This window comes from Cherax quadricarinatus, chromosome 59 (genome assembly GCF_038502225.1).
Source record: "Cherax quadricarinatus isolate ZL_2023a chromosome 59, ASM3850222v1, whole genome shotgun sequence".
Lineage (NCBI taxonomy): Eukaryota > Metazoa > Arthropoda > Malacostraca > Decapoda > Parastacidae > Cherax > Cherax quadricarinatus.
This window is the reverse complement of record NC_091350.1, coordinates 15,398,476-15,425,597: the sequence shown is the minus strand read 5'-3', so window position 1 is coordinate 15,425,597 and position 27,122 is coordinate 15,398,476. Positions and strand designations below refer to the sequence as shown.

Sequence of the window (27,122 nt, the reverse complement as noted above, 5' to 3'; positions counted from 1 at the left end):
CTCGCAAACAGCTTGTTTGTGACTGAAGCGTGGGTAGCCTGCATGGGTAGGTGTGCCCTCGTGGATGCCTGGTCAAATGCCTACAGTTGTCACTTTGGGTAGGCCGTGAAAGGTGATCATAGGTGCTAAGCTAAATTACTCGACGCGTAACTCTTAGCTTAGATACTTATAAGAAGTGGTATGACAAATTAGCCTCTAGAGGCTAAATTAGTCTTATAAATGAAAAATGCATAAAGAAATATGGCAACGTCGAGGAATAGACATAGGGATCATGTTACAACCTATCTCCGACTGTCATGATCTCAACCGTTCCCCTTCCTTCCCTTATAGGTTATAATATCTTTATTTACAAGTACATGTACAAGGTATACAGCCCTAGCTGACATCAATGACATACTACTATATAGAAAGGTGCTTGTTATGCCGAGCAATTCAGGCAAATCAGGTCAGTTTTGTCCCAGGATGCGACCCACACCAGTCGACTAACACCCAGGTACCCATTTGAACTGATGGGTGAACAAGGAAAGTGACAGCAGGTGTCTAATGGAAACACATCCCTAATGTTTTCCAGCCGTACCGGAGGGGATTCGAACCCCGGGCCTTAGTGTGTGAGCTGAGTGCACTAGCGATCCAGCTACGGGAAATCAGTTGACGTCTCTTATTTCCCACATGTGGAGCTAAGAGGGGAAAAACGGCAGGTGGAGTAAGCAAGAAGCTAGACTTAAAAGTGGCTGTTTCGAAGAGACGAGGGAAATCCTGAATGCAGTACAGTGGGAAAGGAAACTGGAAAGAAAGTGAGCGGAGGAGATGAAGTAGGGCTGGAATGTGCTGGGAGGCAGAGAACTTCATACCCACGAGACAGAGCCTTTGGATCAACTATAGATGAAGAGGGGCAAAACAGAGAAGCATAAGAGCATGGGAACACTAGAGAAACGAAGGAAAAATTAGAACTAATACTGTTTTACGTTATGTGAATGACATACCAAATGGAAATGAGTCAGATATACCCTTGTTTGCTGATGTAAAGCTAATGAATAAAGAAATAAATGAAGACAGGGAAAGGCTGCAAATTATTCTAGACAAACGGCAAGACTGGTCAGATAAGTGGTTGCTTGAATTCACCCCTAGCAAATACAAGGTTGGGAAAAGGGCAAGGAAGCCAGACACAAAAGTACTGAATCGGAGGACAGGCGACAGACCTGTAAGGTTCGTCAGGAAACAGGACAGGTGTTTCCTGACGCGGGTCTTAGTCATATGATGACGCCCCGCTGGAGTTTCTGGTCATCTGACCGAGGCCTTCCGCTGGCTTACCGGTACACCCCTTTAAAAATTATGGTCATACTCAGAGAAAGAAAGACCTTGGAGTGAGCAATGAACATTACTGCTTAGCATATCGCCAGAAGCTCACATCAGCGAATAACCACTACAGTCAATGCTAGTCTGCTAAATTAAAAAGTAGCCTTTAGGAATCTCAAACAAGTCACTCAAGCCTTTTATACAACACATGTCAGGGCCATCTTGGAGTATGCAGCACCAACATGCAACCCACACCTAAAAATAAAACAATGAAGTGCAACATTACTAGTTCCAGAGCTAAGGGGTATGAGCTACTTGAGGTGACTGCCGGAAACTAATCTAACGACACTGGAGGACAGAACCAGGGGAGATAACATGCATAATACTCAAGGGGAATTGATAAGGTAATTAGGGATAGGCTGATTCAGAGACGAGAAACAGATACTCAGTGACACATCTGTTAGTTATACAAAAACGAGTCAAAGGGATGTCAGGAATTATTTCTTTAACCTCTGGGTGGTCAGAAGGGAAATAGCTTTAACGAGGCAGTGGCGAAAACAGTCTTCAGATGCGATAGGTTCCATAAGGCTTGAAGGAAGTGAATTTTGCAAGCGGCAAGTTGAAAGGAGCAGCCAGGACTTAAGACTCAACCCCTCCAACCACATATAGGTGAGAATTTATTATAGACAGACACAGACACACAAAGTGTCTACGGACAAGAGCCTTTGACAGATGGTGAATAACATGAGCGCCAGTTTTCCTAGTCACAATACAGCCCAATTATCAAAAACGTGTTTGCGTGTGGCAAATTAAGCAGATTTAATACACCAATCACTACAACCTCTCGATGAGAGTTGAGGCAAGCCCAGGAGTTTTGAATCAATCCAGCAAGCTCTGGTTGGGGAGTACATTATCTGGTCAAACCAGCTCTGTTTCTATTGCAAAAAACTTGGTGCGTAATACATACTTTGCACGCACTCCTAACTGACAAAATGAGCACGTCGTACATGCAGACTAAGAATTTGGTTACACACTTATAGTATGAACTCATTGGAATGGCAGGATTGACGACAAATATGACAAAACACTGTTGTCAGGGTTAATCTACATCAGCGCAACGTTTAATACGCTCAGGGAGACGTCTTTATATAAAGGTTAACTCTACAACTAGTGTCCTCTTTTGAGTATAAAATCTCTTGTATATGCTGATGTAAGAGACTGAAGATCTAAGTTGTGAAACCACCAAGCCACCGACGTGAGGCTAATAATTCACTATTATTACATAACTCATGGAATAACAAGCAACTTCTCTCCACAACACAGGTAAAAATTATCGTGCATCACCAACCTTCATTATATACGTATACATGCATATTCTCATTCTCTCATAATAAATAGAAATAAACACACACACACACACACACACACACACACACACACACACACACACACACACACACACACACACACACACACACACACACACACACACAGCATCACCTACATGTAGCTTCTTTACATTATAAAAGTGACATTTATCGTGCATCAAAGCGTGTACATTTGCAGCTCATCTTAACCACTCAGTGTAATTATTTATATTTCTGGGTATTGGTGCTTTAGCACATCAGTTATTTAAATTAAGGCTCAAGTAAGGCAAAATAAGTAAACTTAATAAGAGGGAATTGTAGTACTCACTGTAACACTGCTAACTCGTTGAGAAATGTAATGCTTACCTGTGCTAGAAAACGATCGATGGAATTAAGTCACCGACTATTGGTATCCTAGATTAAATCTTTTATAATTTACCACACCGTTGCAAAAATGTCGAATTATGTACGAGGCCTAAGGAAAAACGTACTGCTATGAGGCCAGTTGCTTGTTGCATGGCACATCATGAAAGTGACAGTTTTATATCATTTTAGTTTCACAAACACACGAAACATACATCATCGTTTTCTTTTGGCGTTATAATACAAAACAAAACGAAAGTGTTTTGTAGCGAGCTAAAATGTGCAGATTTCAAGACCTGGTTAGAAAAAATATAGGAGCGGCAGCAATGTTGGGATAATCATGTACTCACTCTTGCTCAACTTAACGCAGATGACAGAAAAAAAAATACTTTGTGAAAGTTTGTCGGTGATATCACCCACCACTTCTTCCCCCCACATCCACCCATCACCTCCACCACCACCACTTTTGACCCCTCCCCCCCCCCACATCCACCCATCACCTCCACCACCACCACTTTTGACCCCTCCCCCCCCACATCCACCCATCACCTCCACCACCACCACCACTTTTGACCCCTCCCCCCCCCCACATCCACCCATCACCTCCACCACCACCACTTTTGACCCCTCCCCCCCACATCCACCCATCACCTCCACCACCACCAATTTTGACCCCTCCCCCCCCACATACACCCATCACCACCACTTTTGACCCCTCCCCCCCCACATCCACCCATCACCACCACTTTTGACCCCTCCCCCCCCACATCCACCCATCACCTCCACCACCACCACTTTTGACCCCTCCCCCCCCACATCCACCCATCACCTCCACCACCACCACTTTTGACCCCTCCCCCCCCACATCCACCCATCACCTCCACCACCACCACTTTTGACCCCTCCCCCCCCACATCCACCCATCACCTCCACCACCACCACTTTTGACCCCTCCCCCCCCACATCCACCCATCACCTCCACCACCACCACTTTTGACCCCTCCCCCCCACATCCACCCATCACCTCCACCACCACCACTTTTGACCCCTCCCCCCCCACATCCACCCACCACCACCACCTCCTCCTCTTCCTCCTCCTTCCTCCTCCTCCTCTTCCTCCTTCCTCCTCCTCCTCCTTCCTTCCTTCCTCCTCCTTCCTTCCTTCCTCCTTCCTCCTCCTCCTTCCTCCTCCTCCTTCCTCCTCCTTCCTCCTTCCTCCTCCTTCCTCCTCCTTCCTCCTCCTTCCTCCTCCTCCCTCCTCCTTCCTCCTCCTCCCTCCTCCTCCTTCCTCCTCCTCCCTCCTCCTCCTTCCTCCTCCTCCTTCCTCCTCCTCCTTCCTCCTCCTCTTCTTCCTTCCTCTTCCTCCTTCCTCCTCTTCCTCCTTCCTCCTCCTTCCTCTTCCTCCTCCTTTTCCTTCCTCCTCCTTCCTCCTCCTCCTCCTCCTCCTCCTCCTTTCTCCTCCTCCTCCTTTCTCCTCCTCCTCCTTCCTCCTCCTCCTCCTTCCTCCTCCTCCTCCTCCTTCCTCCTCCCTCCTCCTCCTTCCTCCTCCGCCTCCTCCTTCCTCCTCCACCCACCTCCTCCTTCCTCCTCCTTCCTCCTCCTCCTCCTCCCTCCTCCTCCTCCTTCCTCCTCCTCCTCCTTCCTCCTCCTCCTCCTCCTTCCTCCTCCTCCTCCTACCTCCTCCTCCTCCTCTTCCTCCTCCTCCTGCTGCTGCCGCCGCCGCCGCCGCCGCCGCCGCCATCTCCTTTACCCAGTCATCCGCAACACCACCATCATATCCACCTAGCCCCCTACCCTCCATCCTACCAACTCCTACCTAGCTCAGGCTGACTGATTTCAACATCTTGTACGAGCCCCATCTTACGTGATGGAATATGACAAGGAAAAAAGCTTTTGTTCCCATTGTGCAGTTATCATGATAGAATAGGATAGCAACACACTCTTGATATTCCGGGATTACCAGTAGACCCTTGGCAGTCTTTAAGAAGGCACTGGACAGGCACCTAAAGTCGGTACCTGACCAACCGGGCTGTGGTTCGTACGTCAGCTTGCGTGCGGCCAGCAGTAACAGCCTGGTTGATCAGACCCTGATCTACCATGAGGCCTGGTCTCAGACCAAGCCGCAGGGGCGTTGACCCCCGAAACCCTCTCCAGGTAAACTCCATGTATATATATCCAATTTTTATAAATAGTCATTCAGCTCCCAGAAACGGATGTCTTATATTTCCTTTTTTTTAGCGTATTCACTGATATAGATTTTTGTGAATTAACGTGGTGTCATTAGGCCTTCTCTACTTTTCTCACCCTAGTTGTGACTTGACAATGGTCCAGGTCAAACTTGAGTATTATAAGATTCCTCTCCTAAGCACGGGTTTTTGGTGAATAACTCCAGCTCTCATGGAAAGTAACATTTTCAGCTTCCGTAACAATGATATGAGTGAGTGCTATAATTTACACAGCACTTAAACCATGAGATCATTTAGCACTTTACATAAAAGAGTACTAACATTTACAAAGCGTCGCTAACATCAAACTGCAATACATGGAACACTTTGCAACTATTCAATCCAATCTTGGCTACCAGAACTAAAGTGCCGACACATTGCAGAATTACAATACAATATACAAGAAAAAATTAGTCCAAGCGCAAACCATACCCTGAATATAATCTAGGTCAACAGCTCTAAGTCGCACATCGAAGCGGCAGTGGCGGTGACGGGCACAGTGGCAGAAGTGAGAGAGGTAATCATGGTAGGGTTAAAAGCATTATCGGCTGTAGTATCAGCTCAAGCCACATCAGAGTAAGTCCATGAATAGCAACATAAGCCATATCCAAAGGTCCCTAGACCAAGGCTGTAAGTCACCCTACGTAGGAGTGAGCGGTGTCAGCTTTGAGGCTGCGGCTGCAGCGTCCATTTGGCAGTTTTATTTATTTATTTATTTAGTAATTTAAGCATACATACAGAGGTACAAAAAATACAGGTAAGAGCAGCATGCCAAAGCCACTTATATGCATAGCATTACTGGCTGGCTTAAAATTAACTTAAGATTAACTAAGCAATGATGAAATCAGTGATAAAACATTATTGTAAACAGACAACTATAAAGCACAAATGAGTATTACAAAGACAGGTCATATGGTTGCTTGCATTGTTGTACATTCAGTCGAATGGAGTATTCTGTTAGGTAGTGTATTTAAAAAAATAACAAAGTTAGATTGGGTCCTAGGTTTAACATTTGTGTGATATAATTGTGAGTAACATATAGGATATACAATTTATAAGGTTCAGTTATTCAGTATTTATTTGGTTTTGAGTGAGTAAGTGATCTTTGAGAAGAGACTTGAATTTATAAACAGGTAGTGTTTCTTTTATATTTACAGGTAATGAATTCCAGATTTTAGGGCCTTTTATGTGCATTGAGTTTTTGCATAGCGTGAGATGGACACGAGGAACATCAAAGAGTGATCTGTGCCTTGTGTTATGGTCATGTGTTCTGTTGAGGTTGGCAAGGAGATGTTTGAGGGGAGGGTTAATATCAGAGTTAAGTGTTCTATGTATGGAATAGGTGCAATAATAAGTATGGATGTTTTGTATGGTGAGTAGGTTGAGTGTTTTGAATATTGGTGGAGTGTGTTGCCTGCAGTCAGGACTTCAATCAAAATCCGCTCTAAATCAAGAGAAGTTATTATATAAAAAAAACGTTAAACCCATTTATACAACGATTGGCGGGGGTGAAAGGCATTCATGCTTAATTCAGGGAATTGGAGCACAGATCCATCATGAGGCAAGCCACAGTAAATTTTTACGGGAGTAAATTTCGCCGCTAGTTAGAATGGAGAGATGCTGGGTTCTTTGTGAGACAGCCGTACAAAACCTCGTCACAATGGTAAGTTGACCCAGTGTCGGAGGATGGAAGTTGGTTGAATATCTTTATTATGCAGCCCATACCCATCCTGTGGGCGGTAGTCAAAAGATTACATAGGTACATAATGGGTACAAGGACTGGACCCCAAAGTTATGATAGCTGAACTAGTTACAAAGGTAATGAACTCCAGGTAGATCTGGTCATAATCATGACAAGGTACAAAGGTGATGAACTCCAGGTAGATCTGGTCATAATCATGACAAGGTACAAAGGTAATGAACCCTCTACACGTCTATACACGGTTACAATCATGAACTTACAAAGTAATGATCCATTCACACGTCCACACCCGGCAACAACTGTAATGAGTTAGTGCAAATATTGATTGGGACACACACACACACACACACACACACACACACACACACACACACACACACACACACACACACACACACACACGTACGTACGTTAGGAAGTATTTCTTCAGCGACAGAGTAGTCAGGAAGTGAAATAGTTTGGGAAGCGATGTAGTGGAGGCAGGATCCATACATAGCTTTAAGCAGAGGTATGATAAAGCTCACGGTTCAGGGAGAGTGGCCTAGTAGCGACCAGTGAAGAGGCAGGGCCAGGAGCTAGGACTCGACCCCTGCAACCTCAACTAGGTTGAGTACAACTAGGGTAGTGAGTACACACACACAGGGTCCCAAAACATGGAGAGCCAAGATGATGGATGCAGTACTGGAAAACCTCATGTGCCAACATGTTAGGGACACTACCAGAGAGAGAGGGGAGGATGAACCAGCAAGACTGGACCTTGTGTTCACCCTGAGTAGCTCAGACATCGAGAACATCACTTGTGAAAGGCCCCTTGGAGCTAGTGACCACATGGTTCTGAGCTTTGAATATATCGTAGAGCTACAAGTGGAGAGGGTAACAGGAGTAGAAAGAGAAAAGCCAAGCTATAAAAGAGGGGACTACACAGGTATGAGTACCTTCCTGCAGGAGGTTCAGTGGGAGAGAATTGGTAGGAAAGTCAGTAAATGAAATGATGGACTACATAACAACAAAATGCAAGGAGGCAGAGGAAAGGTTTGTTCCCAAGGATAACAGAAATAATGGGAAGACCAGAATGAGCCCTTGGTTTCCCGAAGGTGTAGAGTGGCAAAAACTAAGTGTGCTAGAGAATAGAAAAAATACAGAATGCGAAGGACCCAGGAAAATAGAGATTAGTCGACGAGCCAGAAACGAGTATGCACAGATAAGGAGCAAGGTCCAGCAACAGTACGAAAACGACATAGCATCGAAAGTCAAGTCTGACCCGAAACTGCTTTACAGCCACATCAGGAGGAAGACAACAGTCAAGGACCAGGTAATCAGGCTGAGGAAAGAAGGTGGGGAGCTCACAAGAAACGACCAAGAAGTATGTGAGGAGCTCAACACGAGATTTCAGGAAGTATTTACAGTGGGGGCAGAAGGGACACTGGGAAAATAAAACAGAGGGGTACACCAACAAGAGATATACCAACAAGTGTTGGATGAAATACACACAACTGAGGAGGTGAAGAAGCTCCTAAGTGACCTTGATACCTCAAAGGCGGTGGAACCAGACATCTCTCCATGGGTCCTTAGAGAGGGAGCAGAGACACTGTGTGCCACTAACCACAATCTTCAACACATCCCTTGAAACTGGGCAGCTACCTGAGGTATGGAAGAGTGAAGTGTAGTCCCTATCTTTAAGAAAGGTGACAGAACTGAAGCACTAAACTATAGGCCAGTGTCACCGACGTGTATAGTATGCAAAGTCATGGAGAAGATTATCAGGTGGAGAGTGGTGGAGCACCTGGAATGGAACAAGGTTATAAACGACAACCAGCACAGATTCATGGAAGGCAAATACTGTGTCACAAACCTACTGGAGTTTTATGACAAGGCAACTGAAGTAAGACACGAGAGAGAGGGGTGGATTGATTGCATTTTCTGGGACTGCAAGAAGGCCTTTGACACAGTTCCTCAAGAGATTAGTGCAGAAGCTAGAGGATCAGGCACATATAACAGGAAGGGCACTGCAATGGAACAGAGAATACCTGACGGAGAAAACGGCGAGTCAAGGTACATGATGAGGTATCACAGTGGGTGCCTGTGACCAGCGGGGTCCCACAGAGGTCAGTCCTGAGACCAGTGCTATTCTTGGTATATGTGAATGACATGATGGAAGGGATAGACTCAGAAGTGTCCCTGTTTGCAGATGTGAAGTTATGAGGAGAATTAAATCAGATGCAGATCAGACAGGTCTACAAAGAAACCTGGACAGGCTGGACGTGTGGTGCAGCAATTGGCTCCTAGAATTTAACCCTGCCAAATGCAAAGTCATGAAGATCAGGGAAGGGCAAAGAAGATGGCAGACAGAGTATAGGCTAGGAAGCCAAAGACTGCAAACCTCACTCAAGGAGAAATTTCTAGGGGCGAGTATAATACCGAGCACGTCGCAAGAAGCGCATATTAACCAGATAACTGCTGCGGCGTATGGGCACCTGGCAAACCTGAGAATAGCGTTCCGATACCTCAGTAAGAAATCGTTCAAAAGACTATACATTGTATGTCAGGCCCATACCGGAGTACGCTGCACCAGTTTGGAACCCACACCTGGTCAAGCACGTCAAGAAATTAGAGAAAGTGCAAAGGTTTGCAACAAAGCTGGTTCCAGAGCTAAGGGGAAAGTCCTCGAAGAAAGGTTAAGGAAAATCGGTATGACGACACTGGAGGACAGGAGGGTCAGGGGTGACGTGATAACGACATACAAAATACTGCATGGAATAGATAAGGTGGACAGAGACAGGATGGTCCAGAGGGGACACAGAAACAAGGGGTGACAATTGGAAGCTGAAGACTCAGACGAGTCAAAGGGATGTTAAGAAATATTTCTTCAGCCACAGAGTTGTTAGGAAGTGGAATAGTCTGGCAAGTGATGTAATGGAGGCAGGAACCATACACAGTTTCAAGACGAAGTATAATAAAGCTCACAGAGCAGGGGGAGGGAGGACCCAGTAGCGGTCAGTGAAGAGGCGGGGCCAGGAGCCGAGTCTCGACCCTTGCAACCACAATTAGGCGAGTACACACACGCACACTTGACATACGTATCCTCCTCGAACGATCGCCTGACTAAGGCTGTGTATATTCCCTGATCGCCTGACTCGGGCTGCATCTCCCCCCTCGATCTCCAGACTCGGGCTGCGTCTCCCCCCTCGATCTCCAGACTCGGGCTGCGTATCCCCCCTCGATCTCCAGACTTGGGCTGCGTATCCTGCTCGCCTACTGAGGTCTCCTGACTCAAGATTGACAAATTACGAATCCCGAAATGAAACATGACAGGATAATATTGCTGGATTTTCTTCCTATTAGCTATGTAAATATGGTACACTAGGGTGTGCCCAATTTTATATTTATTTTTAAACAAGTCTAACAAGTCCATAAAACATTTTGTTTCAAAGAATAAACCACAGAGAAAACTGATATTTGACATACACATTAGAAAGCGCTGTGAAAGAATTGACATATTAAAAATATCTTAAATCTACATTCAAACAATTATTTTTAGCCTTATTAATTTTAAAACATGGAATGAAGTTAAAAATTATTTAACATTTCTCGGGTTTAAGATAAACCATTAATCACACGCTTTTAAAATAAACCATTCATCACATCTACTATTTGAAGATAAACTATTTATACTATCTGGGTGTTAGATAAACCATTCCACAAATCTGGGATATAGATAAACTAGTCGGCATATTTAAGATAAACTATTTGGCATATTTGATCACATTATCTAGGGTTTAAATAAATAATTTATCACATGAAGGGTTTAAGATAAACTATAATTATCTGAGGGTTTAAAATAAAACTGCATATTTACACCGTTAACCACTATCTTACAAGCTAATTAACGTTTTAGTAAATACATACACGAGGCACTCAATGTTAGGATGGAACTACGTAACCAGCAGTTACCCCTCACTACCTCCACCACCACCACTTACCCCTCACTACCTCCACCACCACCACTTACCCCTCACTACCTCCACCACCACCACTTACCCCTCACTACCTCCACCACCACCACTTACCCCTCACTACCTCCACCACCACCACTTACCCCTCACTACCTCCACCACTTACCCCTCACTACCTCCACCACTTACCCCTCACTACCTCCACCACTTACCCCTCACTACCTCCACCACTTACCCCTCACTACCTCCACCACTTACCCCTCACTACCTCCACCACTTACCCCTCACTACCTCCACCACCACCACTTACCCCTCACTACCTCCACCACCACCACTTACCCCTCACTACCTCCACCACCACCACCACTTACCCCTCACTACCTCCACCACTTACCCCTCACTACCTCCACCACTTACCCCTCACTACCTCCACCACCACCACTTACCCCTCACTACCTCCACCACCACCACTTACCCCTCACTACCTCCACCACCACCACTTACCCCTCACTACCTCCACCACCACCAGCTACCCCTCACTACCTCCACCACCACCAGCTATCCCTCACTACCTCCACCACCACCAGCTACCCCTCACTACCTCCACCACCACCAGCTACCCCTCACTACCTCCACCACCACCAGCTACCCCTCACTACCTCCACCACCACCAGCTACCCCTCACTACCTCCACCACCACCAGCTACCCCTCACTACCTCCACCACCACCAGCTACCCCTCACTACCTCCACCACCACCAGCTACCCCTCACTACCTCCACCACCACCACTTACCCCTCACTACCTCCACCACTTACCCCTCACTACCTCCACCACCACCACTTACCCCTCACTACCTCCACCACCACCACTTACCCCTCACTACCTCCACCACCACCACCACTTACCCCTCACTACCTCCACCACTTACCCCTCACTACCTCCACCACTTACCCCTCACTACCTCCACCACCACCACTTACCCCTCACTACCTCCACCACACACCCCTCACTACCTCCACCACCACCACCCCTCACTACCTCCACCACAGCTACCACTTACCCCTCACTACCTCCACCACCACCAGCTACCCCTCACTACCTCCAACACCACCAGCTACCCCTCACTACCTCCACCACCACCAGCTACCCCTCACTACCTCCACCACCACCAGCTACCCCTCACTACCTCCACCACCACCAGCTACCCCTCACTACCTCCACCACCACCAGCTACCCCTCACTACCTCCACCACCACCAGCTACCCCTCACTACCTCCACCACCACCAGCTACCCCTCACTACCTCCACCACCACCAGCTACCCCTCACTACCTCCACCACCACCAGCTACCCCTCACTACCTCCACCACCACCAGCTACCCCTCACTACCTCCACCACCACCAGTTACCCCTCACTACCTCTACCACCAACAGCTACCCCTCACTACCTCCACCACCAACAGCTACCCCTCACTACCTCCACCACCTCCAGCCACCCCGCACCACCTCCAGCCACCCCGCACCACCTCCAGCCACCCCACACCACCTCCAGCCACCCCACACCACCTCCAGCCACCCCGCACCACCTCCAGCCACCCCTCACTACCTCCAGCCACCCCTCACTACCTCCAGCCACCCCTCACTACCTCCAGCCACCCCTTACTACCTCTACACACTTCCCCAACACCTCTTAACTAATGTACTTGAAATTAGTGTTGTGATAACTATTATAATTGTTATTATTGAAAATATAATTAATGATCAAAGTGCTACTTTATATTAGCCAACATATTAGTAACAGTTTTTTCTACAAACTTCTCGCACTTACGTCACCCGAGTACTTAAAACGTGTGCAGACATTTAGAGCGGTCCCATAGCAATAATCAACACGCCATGGATGGAGCAGTTGCAGGATATATGGAGAAAAATCCATCGTTCGAAAAAGACTGACATCTGATTATCAAATGTTCTACAGGAGAGTACAAAAGTAGTAGAGAATTTCAGAAAAAAAAACAGCCTAAATTCAAGGCCAAGAAATCTTGCATAACAAATTTTCTAGAGCTATGACATTTACGGAAATAAAGCTCTAACACCAGAGAAGAGAGCTATTTACTGGTATGCTAAGGTTTTTTTTTTTGACACCCTATATTATCAGATTAATCCACAAGCTAGAAAATCAGGCAATGATATAGGAAAAAGTGCTTAAACGGATCAATAATCATTGACAAACAGAAAACAGAACAACAGTGACGGAGGAAATTTCAGAAGCAACAAGTAATGATTGGGGTACCACGAGATTATGTACTGGGTACTCACTGTTTCTGAATAGCAAAAATTATCTAGCTGTTAGCACCACAAACATAACACCAGAAGTGCATATAAACTGGATAATATTAATACGAGAAATTGGAAAATTTCAAAACAGCATTCAGTAATCTTAAATGTATGAGGCCTATCATAAGAATGCTCGGCCCCCAGCATAATTTCCTTTCCCCATGATCAAGCATGTGATAAATCTACATTAGTTCCAAAGGTATGCAGCACGACTTATGACAGAGTTGAGATGAACGAGATAAGTGGCGTTCCAGGGCTGAGGGATGATAAATCACTAAAAATCGATTGAGAACCCTAATGGCGAGGGGGAAAAGGGACGACACGATTACGACATTAAACCCTGAGAGACATTGACAGGGTCTGCAGAGACAGGCTGTTGGAGACTAGGAGACCAAGACAAAATGCTACGTATATAGGAAAACTAAAGACACGTGTATGAGTGCCACTGATATGTACGAGTTTATTTAGTCTATGGGTTTGAGAAGTGGAATGCACAACACAGGCAGGAAGGCAGAACAAACACTTAAAACAGTGTTTCGATTGGCAATCAAACTTTTTTTCAAGTTCAGAGTAGATGGGAAATATATAGTCGGAGCGAGGACCAAAGGAAAGGAGAGTGATCCGAGAATGTGAATGACTATGAAGGTTAGGTCATGGAATTATGCGGAGAAGTTTATGCCAGCTGAAAATTCCTTTATCTTTCTTATGCTAAACAACTATGACAAGATTACGGAAGCGTGGAAAGAAAACCAAAACGCAGATATAATATACACATCTTTGCAAACGCGTTTGACAAATACGATCATGGGGCTATTGCACATAAAAAAAAAAAGTGCCATAGGCATAATGGGGAAGATAGGTAGATGGATTTTCAGGTTTCTAATACACAGAATGCAAGTAGTAGTAAATAAAGCGAAATCCATCATCAGCGAGGTAAAAAGCTCAGTACCTCAAGGCATTGTCCTGGCACCTCTGCTGTTTTTATCCTCACAGAAGACGTAAATATAAACACCCATCACAGTTTTGTATTATTTGCACATGACACTAAAATAAGCATGAAAGTCACCCTGGGAAAGACTGAAAAATTGCGGGAAGACATAAGCAGGGTTTTCCAATGGGCAGTGGAGAACATGACATTCAATGGTGATAAGCTTCAGCTGCTTAGATGTGGAAAGAATGAACTCAAAAGGGACACTGTATACAAAACTCAAGAGAATCATCAGATAGAACGAAATGAACACATGAAAGACCCGAGGGTAATTATGCCAGCTTACCTTTCTTTCAAAGAACACAAGACCAATGTCACGACAGCCAGGAAGATGACGGGGTGTATAATGAGCACTTTCAAAAGAAGGGAAAGTGCCAATGGTGACACTTTTCAAATCGCTTGTGCTCTCTCATTTAGAATATTACTCAGTGTTCACGGCAGGAGATATATCATAGCTGGACCTGCATAGAACCAATAAAGCATTTAAATTACTGGGAATGCCTTAAAGTCGTAAATATGTGCTCAATGGAACAGAGATGCATGATAATATATACCTGGAAAGTACTTGAGGACCCTGTCCCAAATCTGCACACCGTCATAAGAATATAATGGAGAGATATGAAAGTGCAAGATATAGTCGGTGAAAAGTAGGGAAGCCGTGGGTACAATAAAGGAGCTATATCGACGTCAGTAGCCCCAGACTATTCAACATATTACCAAAAGACATCAGGAATAATGCCGGGATAAATGTAAAAGTCTTCAAGAGGAAACTGAACAAGTATCTTCACTGGGTGCCAGATAAAAAGACTGATGGAAATTTGGGTCAGCAGGCCACCAACAGCAACAACCTGATTGACCAGGCAAGCATCATACAAGCCTGGCCCAAGGCTGGGTTCTGGGAGTATAAAAACTCTCTTAGCTCATCAAAGTTAAAGGTATATCTGAGTGAGGGTGTCCGTGTAGATTAAATTTTATACTAATAACCTCTGGTCAGGTTTGGCATTCCAGTGATTGTTGGAACAGAACCTCGAGTCTGGGATATTCTTCAGATGAACACTGACAGTAGTGAGAATACGGTGAAAGTTTACAGCTGCTGTCCCGGAGTCTGCTCACTAATTCCTTGGTTGTGTACAGTGTTCCAGAGAACAAGAGGTTGGCTAGAGTTCGGACAGCTGAGAGCTTCCTTGGAACTGTGATGACTTCCATGGTGTAGAATGAACTTAATATTTACTATTACTGAACCTTCCAACGACTGTTGTAGTTTACCTGGAGAGAGTTCCGGGGGTCAGCGCCCCCGCGGCCCGGTCTGTGACCAGGCCTCATGGTGGATTAGAGCCTGATCAACCAGGCTGTTACTGCTGGCTGCACGCAAGGGTGGAAACATTGGGGGGCATGTTTCCTTACAGCGGTTGTCTCTGATCACTCATCAGTAAAAATATACCTCGGATAAACTTTTTTTTTTGTACCAGGCCTGCCCGGATAGATGGCAGACCAAAGCAGCGAGTTGGGCTGGGAAAAATCCATCTCGCTGATTATTCTCAACTTTAGGGTACACCAAGGACAATATCACACTCATACAGGGATAAAGGAATTTCAATTGACTTAAACCCTGTTGCTCGACAAACTCCACAACTTGACCACAGTTATTCTCATACTCAGGCCACCAGCACCTCTCATGCGGTTTTCACTTCGCTTATGGGGTTCATCTCTCTGGGGAGGGAGTGGTTGCATTAGCCAATTCAATTGAGAGGGTAATTGATGACTTGTCTAGGAATTTAAACTGATAGATTATAGAGGTATGGGTGTTTGTGGGAAACAATCAGGCTGCAGTATTAGAGTTAAAAACAGCAGTTATTACTGGGATACCTCAGGGATATGTTTATTTATTTAGTAATTTGAGCATACATACAGAGGTACTAAAAAATACAGGTAAGAGCAGCATGCCAAAGCCACTTGTATGCATAGCATTACGGGCTGGCTTAAAATTAACTTAAGATTAACTAAGCAATGATGTAATCAGTGACAAAACATTATTGTAAACAGATAACAATAAAGCACAAATGAGTATTACAAAGACAGGTCATATGATTGCTTGCATTGTTGTACATTCAGTAGAATGGATTATTATAATCAAAAAGAAGCGCTAAGCCACAAGGGCTATACAGCGCTGCAGGGCAGGGAGGAAGCGAGGGTATCAGGTGGCAAAAGAGAGATAGATGAAGAATAGGTTACGAATAACAGTGGGGCAGTGGATGGTGAAAGGGTAAAGGGCAGCAAGAGACTGAGCTAGAAAGGGCTGAGGGGAGTGCGAAAGGTATCATCATCAGAGTTTGTGGTGTAAATCAGTCGTTGTTAAGAAGTCAATGAGAGTCAGGATTAAAGGATGGACCATCAGCAAGAAGGGAAGGTAAAGAGAGTAGTAGAAGGAAGACGACGTTGGAGGTAAATTCTGCGTGCTCGTTGATAGAGAGGGCAGTCTAACAGAATGTGGCTAATTGATACTGGAACTTGACACTGCTCACAGAGAGGAACAGGGTGCCTCTCCATGAGATACCCATGAGTAAGACGAGTGTGGCCAATGCGAAGGCGGGAGAGAGTGGTCTCCCAACCTCGGCACTGATGACAAGAAGACGGCCAGTAACCTATGCTCGGTTTAATAGAATGAAGTTTGTTACCGAGCAGAGTTGACCAACGTTGTTGCCAACGGGTGTGAAGGTGGGTAGCTATTGCAGCAAAATAGTCCAGAAATGGAACACCTCTATAGGAAATTGGTAGGTCATGTACTGCTGACCGCGCAGCAGTGTCTGCCTGTTCATTGCCCTGTACGTCGACATGACCAGGAACCCAACAAAAAACAATATCCTTATGTTTGGTAGAGATACGGCATAGCCAGAGTTGGATACGGAGAACTAGGGGGCGAGATGCATCAAATTTTCGTATAGCCTGTAGAGCACTAAGGGAGTCTGAGACTACCACAAATGATGACACAGGCATAGATGCGATACAAATAAGTGCTGCAAGAATGGCATACAATTCAGCAGTAAAAATGCTAGCCGAAGATAATAAATGCCCCCGCACGACGCTGTCCGGAAACACTGCTGCGAATCCGACGCCGTCTGAAGACTTAGAGCCATCTGTGTACACAGCAATGGCATGAGAATGAGAGTGGAAGTGATCAAGAAAAAGAGAGCGGGAAGCCACTGTAGGCAGTTGAGCTTTCGAGCAAGGAGTGAGAAAGAACAGACCCGAACAGCTGGAACTTCCCAGGGAAGTAGGGAAAAGTGAGATGCTACATGAACATATAAAGGTGGTAACTGAAGGGAAGACAAGAGTGAATGTAGGCGAAGAGAAAAGGGACGGAGCAAACAGGGGCGGCGAACAAATAATGTCTACTAATATCGGTGACTATTCTATAAACGGAAGGATTGTGGAGATCGTGAGAGAGTACATAGTAGCGAAGGCAATGGGCATCACAGCGATCAGACAAGGATGGAACATTCGCTTCTGCATAGAGGCTCTCAACAGGGGAAGAGCGAAAAGCACCAAGGCATAAACGTAATCCTTGGTGATGGATAGGATTAAGGCTAGAGAGAGTAGCAGGAGAGGCCGCTGAATAAATCTGGTCACCATAATCAAGTTTCGATAAAACGAGGGCTGAATGTAGGCGAAGCAGAGTTCGACAATCAGCTCCCCAGGAAAGATGAGCAAGGGTTTTAAGAAGGTTTAGCCGGTTGTGACAAGTTGCCTTCAGAGAGGTAATGTGAGGTTTCCAGGATAACCTACGGTCGAAGATAAGGCCTAGAAATCTGACTATCACGTTCGGGGATACGGGAGCCATAGAGATACAAAAGGATGATCGGAGATGACAGAGCATCTAGTGAAAGTAATTTGGTGAGTTTTGGTACTGGAAAATTTAAACCCATGCGTGGTGGCCCAAGTGGAAACACGGTCGACCGCATGCTGGAGAGAAACTGCAATGAGATGACAGTCAGCGCCTGCACAAGCAATAGTGAAGTCATCAACATAGAGTGATGACCAAATATTGAGTGGAAGAACAGAGGCCAAATCATTTATAGCAAGGAGAAAAAAAAGTGTTGTGTTCAGAACACATCCCTGAGGGACACCTTCAGCTTGGACGAAGTCCGGGGAAAGCACATTATTGACTTGAACACGGAAGTGTCTGTCAGTTAAAAAGTTCTTAAGGAAGGATGGTAAATTGCCTCGGAGGCCTAAGGAGTGGGCTTGGGCCAAAATATTATATCTCCAAGTTGTGTCATATGCCTTCTCAAGGTCAAAAAATATGCAATAACTGAGTGATTATTCGCAAAGGCATTACGAACATACGTATCCAAGCGTAGTAGGGGGTCTATGGTAGAACGGCCCTTACGAAAACCATATTGACTAGCGGAGAGACTGTTGTGTGTCTCTAAATACCACATTAAACGTCGATTTACCAGACGTTCCATCACTTTGCAAACTGCACTAGTAAGAGCGATGGGACGATAGTGGGAGGCATCATGTCCTGTAGTACCCGGCTTGCGGAAAGGGAGATCAATGGCAGATTTCCACAGCTGGGGAAGAACTCCTTGTGCCCAAATAAGATTGAAGAGGTGTAAGAGGACTACAAGGGCTGACTGATGTAAATGTTGTAACATACGAATATGAATGTCGTCAGGCCCAGCTGCCGATGATCGGCAAGCTGATATTGTTGCCTCCAGTTCCTGAAGTGTAAAAGGCACATTATACTGTTCTTCTCGGAGAGAAGAAAAGTCCAAGGGTACTAACTCTCTGGCAGACTTCAAGGAAAGAAACGAGGGGCATAGATGGAGCCCCCAGGAAATACGGACCAGATGAGTGCCAATTTCAATGGCAACGTCAAGAGGGTTTGCTACATCAATACCGGCGACCCGTAGAACAGGAGCCGGGTCAGGAGAGTATTTAACACTCAATTTCCTCACTTTTTTCCAGACTGCACTCAGAGGAAGCAGAGGTGATGGTGGAAACAGTCTCGCCAGCAAGTGCGTTTAGCATCACGGATGACACGGCGAGCGATCGCACGCTTCTGCTTAAAATCAAGAAGTCTCTCAGTGGTTCTATTGTATCGGTACCTTCAAACGTACTGCATGAGCACAAGCAGGAGACCACCAAGGCACGCACTTCTGAGAATGCCTGCCTGAGGTTTGGGGTATAGAACGAGAAGCTGCGGTATAAACTGACGTCGAGAAGAGGTGTAGGAGCTCATCAATGGAGGATGAAGAAGGAACCTCACTAAAAGCAGTGAGCTGCGAGTAAAGGTCCCAATTTGCCCGATCAAATTGCCAGCGAGGGCTACGGAAAGGTGGTGAATATGAAGGAGAAGTAAGAATGATTGGAAAATGATCGCTGTCATGTAAGTCCGGTAGAACAGACCAGGTGAAGTCTAGTGCAGTGGAGGAAGAGCAGACTGATAGATTGATGCAAGAGAGAGTATGAGTACGAGGATCAAAATGGGTGGGAGTACGCATATTTAAATCACGGAGGGGGTGAGAGGCAAGAAAAGCCTCCAACTGGATGCCACGTGCGTCACAATGAGACCCCCCTCCCCCCGAGGAAATGGTGGGCGTTAAAATCACCAAGTAACAGAAGTGGTGGTGGTAAGGGTGAAACAAGAAAGGCAAAGTCTGGGATAGAAAATGCTCGAGAAGGAGAGAGATAAAAAGAACATATTGTAAACCACTTATTCAAGTGGATACGGGCTGCAGTGTAATGCAGCGAGGTATGGACAAATAGTCGACAGTACGGAATATCATTGCGTAGAAGACGGGCACTTTCATTAAAGGTCCCATCTGAGAAAGGATCCGAAGAATACAATAAATTATAGCCTGAGAAAGGTTGGAAAACAGCTGAGTGTAATTTTGGTTCTTGTAAGCAAGCACCAACAGGGGAAAACCTGGAAAGCAACATCTGAAGTTCACCCCAATTACCCCTGAGGCCGCGGATATTCCACTGTAAATAGGCCATGATTGGCAATGAAGAAAATACCAGGAATCCATAGGGAAGGGCACCTACGGACTAGAGGGGTTAGAAAAGTCAACGTGTGGTGGCATTGGAAGACGTTCAAGCAGCAAAGGAACGGAGCATTGCAAAGAATGGGGTTCTGAAGATGGAGGAGAGGGAAGAGAAGGAACAGGAGGTGAATCAGTGTCCATTGAAGGTTTAGTCTCTGCAATATATTCTGAAATGGCTTCAAGTGTTTCTGAATTCAAAGATGTATGGGAGACCATGGGCAGTTAAAAAATCAATATATTCAATTAAAGAGAAATAAAGAAAGGAATAAGAAAAGCAAAAAGGGATTATGAGGTTAAGGTCGCAAGGGATTCAAAGACTAACCCAAAAGGGTTCTTTCAGGTATACAGAAGTAAGATTAGGGACAAGATTGGCCCACTTAAGAGTAACTCTGGTCAGATCACTGACAGTGATAAGGATGTGTGTGAAATTCTCAATACCTACTTCTCGGTTTTCACCCAGGAAAATACTAGCGATATTCCTGAAATAATAGATTATGTAGAACAGGATGATGATAAACTATGCACGATTGCAGTAACTAGTGGCATGGTCCTCAGACAAATAGAGAAACTAAAACCTAACAAATCCCCAGGTCCTGATGAACTGTTTGCAAGGGTGTTAAAGGAATGTAAAGAGGAACTTACATTGTCCTCGTCGCTCTAGGGCTGTGTGGAGGTGCTGCGCAAAAGCTCCTGCTTTCTCTGTTGCGCAACTTCCTATTTTCTCCAAGGTGGCTGCCAGTGGCCACAGGAGGAGTTACACTGTGTGTGTGTTGACTTAGTCAAAGGGGCAATTTACCATACAAATGTTTCTGTTTTGCTGCCGACGATCATCAGGGATACTTTCTGTATTGCCAATGATGAGTTATATGGGATTGCTCTGAATGGTTCTACGAGGATTTTTGTCAAATTCTGCACAGTGGAAGCTTATGAAAGAACGGTAACTAACTACCAGGAGAGATGTATCACCGTTTCATCTGGGCTGGAGGTACGCCTGCAGGATGCCTCCAAATACTACACCTGGGTGAGGATTTGGAATGTTCCTTTTGAAGCAGATGACGTGGATATTCGAGAGACTTTTCAAAGCTATGGTGAGGTACATGCTGTGACTTTGGAAGAATGGAATCTACGCAGGGCTTCGTGCAGGATCTTACTGTATCAAGATGACTTTGAGAAGACCAATCCCCTCGTATGTTGTCCTGGAGGATTTTAGGACACAGGTATTCGTGACCTATGCGGGACAACGTAAAACGTGTCGACTGTGTGGTGCTTTTGATCACATGGCAGCCGGGTGTGGTAAGGCTGCAGCTCCACGGTCAAAGGAAATGCCAGTAGCCACAGAGTCGTTGGTGGCTCCTTCGTCTGCTGCGGTGGTTGCAGCAGGTAAAGGAAATTGGGCGGACGAAGTGGACAGTGTGGAGGAGCGTTGTGTGACGCTACCAGAAGCTTCGGCAGCTCCCCCACAGGAAGAACCTGAAGTGGAGCAGCAGCCTGTGGGAGTGGGGGAGGCTGGTGACTTGCAGGAATTATCCGAGCCTCTGCAGTAGATGATTAAGTCCTTCCTAGACGTGCCAGCAGAGGAGAACCCTGCTCTAGACGGGGGACTTTTGATGGTTGACCTGAATGGACAGGCCACGGGGTCGACGGGGTCAGGTTCTGGCATGCTGCAGTTGTTGCAGGTGGATGCTGAGGTGCACAGGGAGAGTGGTAATAATGACATGGAGATTGAGGGGGCTTCTAGGAAGAGAGTTGGAGACCTGTCGGATGATGAGGTCATTACTCCAGCTCAGCGACCTGGCAAGAAGACGTGGGCGGGAGTAACTAAGAAAGAGCAGGGTAGTGCACAGGGGAGGGAGGGAATCAAGGAGGGCAAGAGTGTACGGGAGAAGTCAGGAGTAATAAAAAGCGTTATAGACAGGACACAGAGACAGAGGAAAGCCACCTTTTTTGCATCTTTAAGTGTTAAACTATAAATGTGAATGGCCTAAGAGCTGAAGTTAAACGTGTATGGTTCGAGAATGTTTTGAGGTGTTTTGATGTTGATGTGTGCTTTATACAGGAACACAATTTTAAGTGTGGCAGCGAGTTGAGGTTGAAAGGGTTTAGGATGTATGCTGGTAGTTCAGGGAAAGTAAAGGGTGGGGTGGTAGTGGTAGTGAGGGAATCCAGCCCATTTCAAGTGCTCGCGTGGGAAGAGGGGGGGGGAGGGGAGGGTAGTGAGGGTAGAGGGGCTCTGGGGTGAGATTAGTGTGTGTTTTCTGGGGATATATATGCCGGCAGATAGCAACAGACGGATAAAGGTGAATTTTATACGGTATGTTCTGCTTTTCCACTTGCGGGGTTTACCCATGGTTTCCATAGTAGGTGGGGACTGGAATTGTGTAATTAGAAATAAGGATGTGGAGCCGAGGGGTGCAGGGTGTGTGCTTCGGGTGTTGAGGGATTTTTTGAGGGACGCAGGGGTTTATGATGTAGTCAGGGGTGATGGGTGGAAAGTGGAGCACATGTTTATGCAGAGGGGTTATGCTGCCAGATTAGATCGCATATACATAACGCGTGAGATTACAGTAGAATGTGTGCTGACGGTTGATGTAGGTTTTTCGGACCATCGTGCAGTGTTGGCAGAGGTGGCATGGGATGGTATGGTTCGCCGGTATGCAGGTTATTGGAAAATGAATGTGAGGTTACTTCAGGGGGAGGGGGAGGGGTTTACATTCAGGGACTGGTGGAGACAATTCTGGGAGGCACGCAACATCGAAGAGGATGTTTTGGGATGGTGGGAGATGCAAGCTAAACAGCGGATTATGGATTACCAGCATAGAGGACGGGATGAGGCACGGTGGAGGTTTGGATTACAGAAATACCTGGAGGGGCAGCTCAATGATTGCTATGAAGGGGGTGGGGGTGGTAGGCATGGGGAAATTGAAGTTTTAAGGGGAAGATTGAAGGATATACAGAATTCTCGTTTCAATGCAATACATGTGAGGGAAGGATTAGAAGAGGTACTATGGGGTGATAAACCATCAGGATGTGTTTTGCGGAGGTTCAGGGAAAGACAGCAGACGGCCACGATTATGGAATTAGAGGTGTGTAAAGGGGTGGAGGCTATAGGGTGGGGCAGGTACTAAGAACCAATGATGGAATGAGTAACTATGCTGATCATTGGTTCAGGGAGAATTTTAAGCAGGGGGAGGGTGGAGGGAGGGAGAGATTATAGGGGAGGGAATTCGGGGATTTTTAGGGGAGGAAGAGAGGGCGGAGCTTGAGGGTAGGATCAGTGAGGAGGAGGTGGGGGAGGCGGTAATGAGCTTGAGTAGGGGAAAAGCGCCAGGGATCGATGGGATTCCTAACGATTTCTATACTGCACACTGGGATTGTATGAAGGAATGTCTGGTCTCATTGCTTAACTGTATGAAGGAAGGGGGAGTGTTGGGGGAAACGCAGGGCATGGGGGTAGTTGTTTTGGTTTATAAAGGAGGGGGGAGGACCCTGGGTGCTTATAGGGCGATATCCCTCATGTGCGCTGATTATAAGATATTTGCGAAGGTTTTGGGCAATCGCACGAAGAAGGTGATTGACCTTGTTCTACATAAAGGACAGTATGGGATTCCAGGTCGAAGTATGTGTGAGGGGCATGGAAGAATTAGGGATTTCGTGGAGGGCAGACAGGGGGGGGGGATCTTGGGGATCGACTGGAGGCAGGCTTATGACTGTGTTGATAGACGTATGCTATGGTGTATTCTACAAAAACAGGGTTTTGGGGATGAGTGTGTGCAGTGGGTGACTACTTTGTATACACCTGCAAGAGTCAGGGTACAAGTTAATGAGTTAGGTTAGGTAAGGTTCGTCAGGAAACAGGACAAATGTTTCCTGACGCGGGTCTTAGTCAGATGATGACCCGCCTTTGGAGCTTTTGGGAAGTTAAGGCTGCCGGTACAGATGGGGAAGGGTTTGAGACAGGGTTGTCCCTTGTCACAAACCCTTTTTGCATGCATGCAGGACCCATTTTATAGGCTTATAGAGGAAGGAGTGTGGGAACGGGGAGGGAAGGGTCCTGGCAGATGTGGGATTGTGGGGTATGTAGATGACACCACAATTTTGGTGGGAGGGAAAATAGACTTGGGGAATGTGGGACGTATAAGAGATTTTTGGTGGGGCGACTGGGATGAGGGTCAATGGAGCAAAGTCTAAGTTAATGGAAGTAGGTATGTGGGTGGGTGGGGGGGTTGGGGGAGTTGTATGGGTGGAACGTTGTGGATAGACTTAAGATATGCGGGGTGGTGTACATGGCAGAGGCTGGGGAGGCACAGAGGGTAAATTCAAGGGATGTTGTGAGTAGAGTGATGGGTAGGATGCGAGGGTGGAGGGCCGGGGATATAACATTGCAGCAGAGGGTGATGGTGGTAAATACACTGGTGTATAGTAAAGTGTGGGGAGTGGCAGAAGTATATCCCCTGAGGGCGTGTGATATTCAGGAACTGGAGAGGGGGGTTTTGAGGTATTTGTGGGGTTATGGGAGGCCGTGGCTTCGGAAGGAGGTGGTGATGACGGACGTGCGACTGGGTGGGCTGGGTCTCATACCTTTGGACACACGTGTTAAGGCAGTATATGTGAAGCAGAGGTACCTAAGGGCAGGAGGGGAGAGGGGTATAAGGGTGGGAGAGGTCATGGAGGATGTGAGGAAATGGTGGAAGGGGAAGGAGTTATTGATGTGTGAAGATATGATGCATAATTTATTGACAATCCAGAATGCAAGGAAGGTAAAGGTTAGTAGGCTTGGGAGGACAGGTAGGCAGGGAGAGGTGATACAGGGACTAGATACATACCAGATGTATGATTGGAGGGGCATTTGGGAAGACTTTCGAAAGATTAAAGCCGAGGGTTCGTGAATTGGTATATAGGTTTTTTTTTTCTGGGAATTCTAGCTTCAAGGTCTGTGTTATATATTATTATTATTATTATAATCAAAAAGAAGCGCTAAGCCACAAGGGCTATACAGCGCTGCAGGGTAGGGAAGGAAGCAAGGGTATTGGATGGCAGAAGGGAGGAGGGATGATCAGCAGGTTACAGAAAACAGCGGGGCAGGGGATATTATGGGGGTAGAGGGTAGCAAGAGATTGAAGTAGAAAGGGCTGAAGGTATCAGAATTTGTGAAGTAAGTCAGTTGTTGTCAAAAAGTCAATGAGAGAGTCCGGATGAAAGGTGGGTCCATCAGCGAGAAGGGAAGGTAAAGAGAGAGTAGCGGAGCGAAGACGACGACAGAGGTAAATTCTGTGTGCTCGTTGATAAAGTGGGCAGTCCAACAGAATGTGGCTGACTGATAATGGAGCTTGGCAATTCTCACAGAGAGGAGCAGGATGCCTCTCCATGAGATATCCATGAGTAAGACGAGTATGGCCAATGCGAAGACGGGAGAGAGTAGTCTCCCAACCTCGACACTGGTGATAAGAAGACAGCCAGTAACCTATACTCGGTTTAATAGATTGAAGTTTGTTGCCGAGCATAGTAGACCAACGTTGTTGCCAACGGGTGTGAAGGTGGGAAGATATTGCAGCAAAATAGTCTGTAAATGGAATACCTCTATAAGAAACTGGTAGGTCATGTACTGCTGACCGCGCAGCAGTGTCTGCCTGTTCATTGCCCTGTACGTCAACATGACCAGGGACCCAACAAAAAACAATATCTTTATGCTTGGTAAAGATGCGGCGTAGCCAAAGTTGGATACGGAGGACTAAGGGGTGAGGTGTATCAAATTTTTGTATAGTCTGTAAAGCACTAAGGGAGTCTGAGACAACCACAAATGATGACACAGGCATAGATGCAATACGGATAAGTGCTGTAAGGATGGCATACAATTCAGAAGTAAAAATACTAGCCGAAGATAGTAAATGCCCTTGTACGATGCTGTCTGGAAACACTGCTGCGAATCCTACGCCGTCAGAAGACTTAGAGCCATCTGTGTACACGGCAATGGCATGAGAATGAGAGTGAAAGTGGTCAAGAAAAAGAGAGCGGGAAGCGACCGTAGACAGTTGGGCTTTCAAGCAAGGGAGGGAGAAAACAGACTCGAACAGCTGGAACTTCCCAGGGAGGTAGGGAAAAGTGAGATGCTACATGTACATAGAAAGGTGGTAGTTGAAGAGAAGACAAGAGCGAATGAAGGCGAAGAGAGAAAAGACGGAGTAAACAGGGGCGGCGAACAAATAAAGAATGTCTACTAATATCAGTGACCATTCTATAAATGGAAGGATTGCGGAGATCATGAGAGCGTACATAGTAGCGCAGGCAATGGACATCACGGCGATCGGATAAGGATGGAACGTTCGCTTCTGTATAGGGACTCTCGACAGGGGAAGAGCGAAAAGCACCAAGGCATAAACATAATCCTTGGTGATGAATGGGGTTAAGGCTAGAGAGAGTAGCAGGAGATGCTGCTGAATAGATCTGGTCACCATAATCAAGTTTCAATAAAATAAGGGTGGAATGTAGGCGGAGGAGGGTTCGACGATCAGCTCCCCATGAAAGATGAGCAAGGGTTTTAAGAAGGTTCAGCCGGCTGTGACAAGTTGCCTTCAGAGAGGTAATGTGAGGTTTCCAGGATAACCTACGATCAAAGAGGAGGCCCAGAAACTTGACTATCACGTTCAGGGATACGGGAGCCATAGAGGTACAAAGGATGATCGGAGATGACAGAGCGTCTAGTGAAAGTAATTTGGTGGGTTTTAGTGCTGGAAAATTTAAACCCACGTGTGGTGGCCCAATTGGAAACACGGTCGACTGCATGTTGGAGAGAAACTGTAATGAGGTGACAGTCAGCGCCTGCACAGGCAATAGCAAAGTCATCAACAT

General features: G+C 46.2%; 1 protein-coding gene across 6 annotated transcripts in view; it reads right to left on the bottom strand.

Annotated features, from left to right (window-relative positions):
* kri (uracil phosphoribosyltransferase krishah) overlaps window positions 1-27,122 on the bottom strand; it is a 145,524-nt gene that overhangs the window by 107,105 nt on the left and 11,297 nt on the right. For 2 of the 6 annotated variants that reach the window (XM_070097774.1, XM_070097775.1), the window contains exon 2: window positions 14,516-14,690. The exons of the other annotated variants lie outside the window; for them this stretch is intronic. The gene's annotated coding sequence lies outside the window, so the exon portion shown is untranslated. The remainder of the gene's footprint in view (window positions 1-14,515; window positions 14,691-27,122) is intronic. 6 annotated transcript variants of the gene reach the window in all.